This window comes from Micromys minutus (assembly GCF_963924665.1).
Source record: "Micromys minutus genome assembly, chromosome: 18".
Classification (NCBI taxonomy): Eukaryota; Metazoa; Chordata; class Mammalia; order Rodentia; family Muridae; genus Micromys; species Micromys minutus.
The window spans coordinates 32,875,057-32,883,860 of NC_137953.1; the positions used below are offsets into that span (position 1 = coordinate 32,875,057).

General features: G+C 47.2%; 1 pseudogene across 1 annotated transcript; it reads right to left on the reverse strand.

Annotated features, from left to right (window-relative positions):
• Positions 1-745: 745 nt before the first annotated feature.
• On the reverse strand, positions 746-1,362 carry LOC308432783 (high mobility group protein B1-like; annotated as a pseudogene). Its single transcript has one exon. The product of its transcript is annotated as a high mobility group protein B1-like (transcript).
• Between the last annotated feature and the right edge of the window lie 7,442 nt (positions 1,363-8,804).

Here is an 8,804-nt window from a genome sequence, read left to right on the forward strand (position 1 = left end):
CTGAACTTGCAGAAACTGGGTCTGGCGTGAGCTTTTGAAACCTTGAAGCCTCCTCTCCACCCTGAACCCCACCCCCAGTGATACACCTCTTTCAACAAAACCATCACACCTTCTAATCCTTCCCAAACAACCCCACCAAACTGGGAATCAAGCATTCAAATATTTGAGCCTATGGGGGCTATTCTCATTCAAACCACCACCCTCGGTGCCTTCTTTTTTATTTATTTATTTATTTTAATAAAAAATATTGTATTTACTTAGAAGCATTCAGAATGTCAACAAAACAGCCGCAATTTTTGTTTGCAATTACAGAGTGGTATTCAGTTAACAGAACAACAATTATCTCTGCATCAGAGACAACTGAAGATGAAAAAAAAAAAAAAAACCCAAAATAAAACCAAAAGAAAAAAAAAAACAGAAAGAAAAACAGAAAGAAAAAAAAAAACAAACTACTGTCCCCATATATAACTAATTTGTGCTGTGCACCAACAAGAAAATTTCCATGCCAATTTACAACCCCCAGACTGTATGAGGCAAGGTTAGTGGCTATTGAAAATACCACCAGGACAGGGCTATCTAAAGACACATTCGGTAGTGTGTTAACTATACAGAAAAAGACACTGTACAGTTTAAAAACAAATCTTACACAGCCTTACATTTCAAATTTTTTCTTTAAAACGAGTGAGTTGTGTACAGGGGGGTTAAATGCTTTATAGACAAGGAAAAAAACTGCGCTAGAACCAACTTATTCATCATCATCATCTTCATCTTCCTCTTCTTCCTCCTCTTCCTCATCCTCCTCATCATCTTCCTCTTCCTTCTTTTTCTTGCTCTTTTCAGCCTTGACCACCCCCTTTTTCGCTGCATCAGGTTTTCCTTTAGCTCTGTAGGCAGCAACATCCTTCTCCTACTTCTCCTTCAGCCTGGCGGCCTTCTTCTCACAGGGCTGCTGGTCATCCACGGCAGTGTTGTTCCACATCTCTCCTGGTTTCTTTGCGACATCACCAATGGATAAGCCAGGATGCTCACCTTTGATTTTTGGGCGGTACTCAGAACAGAACAAGAAGAAGGCCGAAGGAGGCCTCTTGGGTGCATTGGGGTCCTTGAACTTCTTTTTGGTCTCCCCTTTTGGGGGGATGTAGGTTTTCATTTCTCTTTCATACGAGCCTTGTCAGCCTTTGCCATATCTTCAAATTTCCCCTTTTCTTTAGCAGACATGGTCTTCCACCTCTCTGAGCACTTCTTGGAGAACTCTGAGAAGCTGACAGAAGCATCCGGGTGCTTCTTCTTGTGCTCCTCCCGGCAGGTTTGCACAGAGAATGCATATGAGGACATTTTGCCTCTCGGCTTCTTAGGATCTCCTTTGCCCACGTTCAGTTGATTTTCCTCCGCGAGGCACAGTCGCCCAGTGCCCGTCCGGCTCTCGCTTGCCCCGGCGCTGACTCTATGGCGCTCAATGTCGCCTTCTTTTTTAAAAACACTTGAATTAACATTTTCTCATACTTGTACACTACGTTTTGCTTGCCCATTATTGTTGCGTCCCAGGATGCTTCTGTATTTCTGCTATTATGAATAAACACCACAGTAAACCTAAATTGGATTTCTTGTCCTTCAGCTCAATTGTGCTCTCTTACCAAACCCCAAGGCCAAGATCTTTGAGCTTAAGCTAAGTGTGTAGAAACTATTTTGGCTGATGATTTTTGTCAGCTGTGTGGGAAAGAAAAGGATAAAAAGGCAATGAGGCTGTGCCCTGCGCAAGGGAGGTGCAGCCCAGCCCAGGTCATCTGTGTAGCTGCACTTGCAAGCAAACACTTTTGTTTTTCCAATTTCAGCCTCCTCTCTTGCTCCCTCTGGTGGACACCTACATATAGCTTCTGTTTCTTCGGCTCTTAAGAAAGAACTTAAGAAATGTTCTTAAGAAAGAACTTGAGAAATGTTCTTCTTTTCCCACATCATTATTTTTTTTATTACTCAATGCATACTCAAAAGAGTAAGTTACACCTACGGACAAGTAAGGGGGCACCCGGATTTGAACCGGGGACCTCTTGATCTGCAGTCAAATGCTCTACCACTGAGCTATACCCCCTACTGGTAGGAGAGATCGCTCTAAACCTATTTACAGTTTCCTGTTGTGGTCACTAGCCACAGGTGATACCTATTAAATGTCAATCGATACAAAATAAAAGGAATTAACTGGGCCACAACAATGGAAATATCAGAGAAGCCAGTGAATATCAGGAATTCAAATGCTGTTAGAACTCTGTCTCTCGAGCTTTGATTCCTTACTTTTTTTTTTTTTCCCCAGAGTGAGATATTGAGACAGGGTCCTACTATATAGCCTGAGTTGAACTTAACTGCTTTGCTTCTGTTGCCTGAGTGCTAGGGTTATATGTATACGCCACTGAAGCCAGCTTTGGTTCCTTAGTAAGTGAGCTTTAATGTCTCACCGGTGTCACTCCTTTCGGACCTGGTGCCTCCTGGATGTTAAGTATCAGCTTCTCCAGCTTCACTGAGCTACTCAGATGTGCAGAACTCTGGGGAAGCACCCTCTCTGGCCAGAAAATAGCATTCCCTGGAGCCTTACTCTGAAAACAGGCAGAAGGCTAAGTAAGTGGTACTACAGGAAAATTCAACTCAGATTGGCATCAATGGCGTGTGATGCTAATCGATGCCTTGGCAGATAGGGGCGTTCACATGCTGTGCAAAACCCATCCTCATATCGGAAGGCAGTGGTGTGGACCAGGAGCCCTCAGGCCTTCTTTCTGCCAGCCTGCCCCAGAAAGAGAGCAGGAAGCTACAATACTCTGTGGTGGTGGTGGTGGTGGTGGTGAAAGGTATTGGTGAACTTGGATGTGATCTTAGTATCTCACTAAGACTGTGCTATCATTCCTAGCATGGGATTTCTCCCAAGATAGAGTTGTAGACCAGGCTAGTGTCACAGATCCACCTGCTTTTCTGTCTTCTGCTGAGATTAAAAGTGTGTACCACCAATCCTGACCTATTTTATTGGGTGGGGGATTTGCATGTATGAATATTTTCCCCACCTGTATGCCTTTATACCACACACATGCAGTGCCTGTAGAGGCCAGAAGAGGGTGGTAGATTCCCCTTGGAAATAGAGTTACAGATGGTAGTTAGCCTTCATACAGGTACTGGAAATTAAACTCAGAACGTCCCAGGGAACAGTCAATTCTCTTAACCTCTGAGACAGCCCATTGTGGGTGGTGCCATCCCTGGGCTGGTAGACCTGGGTTCTATAATAAAGCAGGCTAAGCAAGCCAGGGGAAGCAAGCCAGTAAGTAACATCCCTCCATGGCCTCTGTATCTGCATCAGCTCCTGCTTCCTGACCTGCTTGAGTTCCAGTCCTGACTTCCTTTGGTGATGAATAGCAATGTGGAAGTGTAACTGGATAAACCCTTTTCTCCCCAACTTGCTTCTTGGTCATGATGTTTGTGCAGGAATAGAAACCCTGACTAAGACAGTGCTCCATAAATATTAAATGTCAGTTTATAAAAATACTCCATGTCAGATAAGTGTAGTGTCTTTAATCCCAACACTCAGAAAGTGGAGGCAGAGGCAGAGGAAAAGGCAGAGGCAGGAGGATCTCTGTGAGTCCAAGGCCAACCTGGTCTAGGTAAGTTCCAGGACAGCCAAAATTATATAATGAGACTGTCTTGAGAAAAACCAAAACCAAAACCAAACCAAAAAACAAAACAAAAAACAAACAAACAAAAAAACAACTCCATGTCACATAAAAGTAAAAATAAAATAAAATAAATCAAAAATTCAAAATCCCTGGGTTGTTTCACTGGAACCCAAGCAATGCCTCTTTACTGCTTTCCCACTTTGCAGACAGACCTGAGTGGTTGCATTCAGATGAGAAAGTTACGTCTGGATCTTCTGGTGCTGAGGGTGCATAGCTCAGTGGTAGAGTTTTGCCTAGCATGCACAAGTTGCTGGCTTTGACCCTCAACACTGCAAAATCAAAAGCATTATACTGCAACGAAAACTTGACAAAAAAACAAAAAAACAAAAAACAAAAAAGCTCTAGGACAATGTGAGTCCCTCATTGAGTGCAACTGACAGTTGGGGGAAAGAGTGACTTACATATGTGTGGAAAAAAAACATAGAAGAGCCTGGAACTATTGGCCCTTACAGGGAATGAATGAGAGCCAGAAGGGGTCTCTTTGTGTACTGCTTGTTTGTTTTTAGAGATTGGTCTCCTACAAAATCTGAGCTCTCCTGGAACTCACTATATAGATCAGGCTGGCCTCAAACCTCGACATTCTTTGCCTCCTCAGTGCTGAGATTAAAGGGGTGGCCCACCACACCTGGCTTCCTTGCATATTCTTGTATCATTTGAATATATATTTCATATTTATGTATATATATCACATATACCTTATAATTTTTAAAGTCTATTATTTTCACATGGGAGGCAAAGACAGATATGACTCTTTTGAGTTCAAGGCTAGAGTGAGTTCCTGGACAGCCAAAGCTACACAGAGAAAGTCTGTCTAAAAAAAATCAATAATAATTAATTTTTTAAATTTAAAAATGTTTATGTGCATGACATTTTGCAAGTATGTATGTATGTTCATCATGAGTGTGCACACATATACCATTGTGTGAAGAAGCTAGAAGAGGACACTGAATATTCTAGAATGAGAGTTACATATGGTTGTGAGCTACAATATCGATGCTGGGAATCAATGTTGGGATTCTGTAAACCCCACCTCTCAGTTACCTAGCAACAGCCAGGTATGCCCCACCCCTCAATTACCCAGCAGTGGCCAGGTATGCTCCGCCCCAGTGACCTGACACTATAAAAGGGGATGCTTGCCCTCCTCTCTCTCTCTTGGCCTCTCTTGCCCTTGTGCTTTTGCAGCCTCCCTCTTCCCTTCCCTTCCCCCTCTCTCCCACGTGCTCATGGCCGGCCTCTACTCCTCTACTTCTCTCTCTCTCTCTCTGCCTCTACCACCCTCTTAACTCTCCCATGACCTGAATAAACTCTATTCCGTACTATACTGTTGTGTGGCTGGTCCCTCAGGGAAGGGATTCCCAACATGGACCCCTCAGAGGCATCTCCCTTGCCCTCAGGCCTCGCCGCACCTCCATGGGCCATATGCCCCCCCACTCTCTTCATCCTTCCCCTAACATTGGTGCCGTGACTCGGATCGTTATCCTTTCACAACATTGGTGCCCTGTGACTTTTCCTTTCATTGGTGCCCCGTCATCTTTTTCTTACAATCAAACCCACATCCTCTGGAAGAGCAGCAAGTGCTCTTACTCACCAGACTATCATTCTAGCTCCTTATTGTTGGCATTAGGATAGCCCCTCCCCCAGCAATGGCTCCACCCACAGGTGACAGGAACCTAGCACATCAATTGCCATGGAAACAGCCAAAGCATTCCCAGAAGACATCAGTTCTAAATCCCATCTCCACCTGGGAGCAAGTGACGTCACTACCCCTACAAAAGACCGAAACCCTTTCTCCTCTCTCTCTTTCCTCTTCCTCTCTTTGCCCGGCCTTGACCCCTGCCCTATCCCATTCTATTAAACCTCTCCACGTGGAACCGTGTTTGGTGTGGTCTGTCTGGGCCTAGGCGAGAAATCTAATTTACAACATTGGTGGCCCGTACGGGGAGCCAGATTTTCTCGCGACCAGTCCTTGCCGGCCACTCCAGCACACCCCGGCCCACCCCATCGGGCTCGGCATAGCGGCAGCTGCATGGCGGGCACTGTGGTTGCCTATTCCTCTTAACCGAGGCCACTGCCTCGAGTTCCCATACTGCCTCTTGTTCTGCTGACTGCCGCAGTGACCGTCTCCCGCCGCTGCTGCCGCCGCCACTGCCGCCGCCGCCGCCACGTGCAACCCGTCTGCTGCCACAGCTGATCTACCAACAGCTGCCCGACTCACAGACTTCCAGCACGTGAGTTGTCGCCATTACTAAAGCTCTAGACACTTGCTGGCCACTGCTCTGCCACGTGTGCCAATAGCTCCTGCCACGCGGGCTGCTGAGATAGATCAGCCACACGCCACACGGTTTCACTTTTCCTGATACCAGATCGTGGCTAAGGCTCCCGCACAAACATCGGCAAATTGGTAGGGATTGTCACTCCAGTTGGTGGAGAGAATCCCCGATTTCCCAAAAAGGCCTGGCCAGCTTTTTCGGGCAAAGAGGGTTACTTCTCTATAGCCACAGTTTTGAGACAGACATTGACCATTGAGAAGCTCGTCGGGAGTGCCCTTCACTCTTTTTCCCTTCCCCCAGGGCTCTAGCAGCCGGTTCACTCAGCCGAAGTCCAGGCCTGGCGAGGGCACTCTCTGCCAGATCCAGGATCTGGCGAAGCCACCAAGAGTCCGAGTGACGACTCGCGACCCCTGCGCATAGGCGAAACTTTTCTACCGAGTTTCAACCACTGGGACGCTGGATTGGATGGCTCCGTAGCCCCCTCCCTGTACCTTCCCAATGGGCAACTCAATGTCTCAAAACGTGTCACCAGGCTCCCCACTGGGATGTCTCCTGGAAAATTCCAAATCTCTAAAACTAACACCTCAGCTAAAGACATCAAAATTGATACACCTCTGCAACAATGTTTGGACTCAATATCCACTAGATAATAACTCAAAATGGCCGAAAAATGGCACCCTAGACTCGTTAATTTTACGAGACCTCCACTCATACTGCCAACGATCTGGTAAATGGAAAGAGGTTCCCTACGTACAGGCATTTACCTATCTCCGTTCTAATCCTTCTCTGTGTTCTTCCTGTAATCCCACTCACCTCCTTTTAGCAATGAAGAAAACACCAGATGACACTACAGCTCTTGACCCAGCCAATGAGCCACCCCACTTCGCCGCAAAACCCAGACTACTGTTTCCACTCCTCCACAGCCGGTGCCAGCTAGAGGCCACTCTGCCTTGGCACCTAGTTTTACTCCTCCCATTACTCGTTCCAAGGCCATGGCCAAACTTCCACCTGACTCTTCGTCACCAGAGACGCCAGGCCCAGCATCAGTCCTTCCACTAAGGGAGGTGGCTGGCGTCGACGGGCTAGTCCGTGTCCATGTTCCTTTCTCGCTAAATGAGCTCTCCCAAATAGAAAGCAGGCTGGGTTCCTATACCTCTAACCCATCTGCTTTTATTAAAGAATTCCAATACATTACCCAATCTTACAGTCTGACATTCCATGATGTACATATGATTCTTACTAATAATTTACTTCCTGAGGAACGCCGGCGAGTTTGGGAGCAGGCAAAAACGCATGCAGACGAAATCCATCAAACAGATACAACATACCCAATTGGATCTGAGGCAGTACCTGACCAAGATCCCCGATGGGATTACAATTCCACGAGTGGTATCTTGGCCAGAGACAGGTTCATAACCTGCCTCCTGGCCGGTCTCCGCAGAGCAGCCTTAAAACCGGTAAATTTTGAAAAGCTACAAGAGGTTTTCCAAGACAGACAAGAAAACCCATCCCAATTCCTAGAGCGCCTCACAAAGGCCCTGTTACAGTACACTAACTTAGATCCTGAAAACCCAGAAGGTAAACTGTTAATGACATATTTTTTTTCCCAGAGCTACCCCGACATAAGAGACAAGCTTAAATGGCTGGAGAGGGGGCCCCTAACTCCACAGGCAGAAGTCTTGGCGCTGGCCTTTAAAGTGTACCATGGGAGAGATGAAAAGGCTCGCAAACAAAAGTACCATATGCTGGCACAGGCTGTCCGACCAGCCACTGCTACAAACTCCCGGCCTCCGAGGGCAAAGGGACCACCGGCTCCCTGCTATAAGTGTGGTCAGAAAGGTCACTGGGCAAAAGCCTGCCCTAGCCCCCGCAAACCAAAGGGGCCATGTCCTAGATGCCATCGAGAGGGACACTGGGCTGTAGACTGCCCTTATGTCGCGCAAGACAGGGGGGCATCACACCCAAATAACTCTCCAGCCGATCTCCTAGGCTTGGCTATGGACGATTGACGGAGCCTGGGCTCCCTTGACCCGACCACTACCATTACAAACAGAGAGCCACGGGTAGCTATCATGGTATGTGGGCGGCCCATCTCCTTCCTCTTGGACACTGGGGCCACTTACTCGGTCCTGACGGAGTTTTGGGGACCCACTTCTCCCTCCCGTTTTCCTATTGTCGGGGTAGGAGGACAACCCTATCTCCCTCACCAAACCCCACCACTTAATTGTACCTTCAGGGGCATACCTCTCACCCATTCCTTTTTGGTAGTGCCTACATGTCCTGTCCCCTTATTGGGAAGAGACCTTCTAGTAAAGTTGGGAGCTTCCATTTCCTTTGCTCCCCCCACTCGCCTAAACCCAAGCTCGCCAGCAACCCCTCTGCTTCTCCTCCTAGCCAGCCAACCTACTGACACAAACATGCTGCTTCCTTTACCAGCTTCTCAGGTAGACCCCCAAGTCTGGGACGTCCAGAACCCCTCTGTTGCTAAACATCATTCTCCTGTTGTCGTCCAATTACTGGACCCTACCAGGTACATAACCCAAGCTCAGTACCCTCTCTCCCTTCAGAGCCTTAGGGGACTTAAACCTATCATTTCTGACCTCTTAAGGAAAAAACTTCTTCGCCCTACCTCTTCTCCTTTTAACACCCCTATACTAGCAGTTAAAAAGCCCAACGGAACCTATCGTCTGGTTCAAGACCTCAGGCGCATCAACTCTGCAGTGGTTCCCCTTCATCCTGTTGTGGCTAATCCTTATACTCTTCTTTCCACTATCCCCTCAGGGACCTCCCATTTCTCAGTCCTAGATCTCAAAGATGCGTTCTTCTC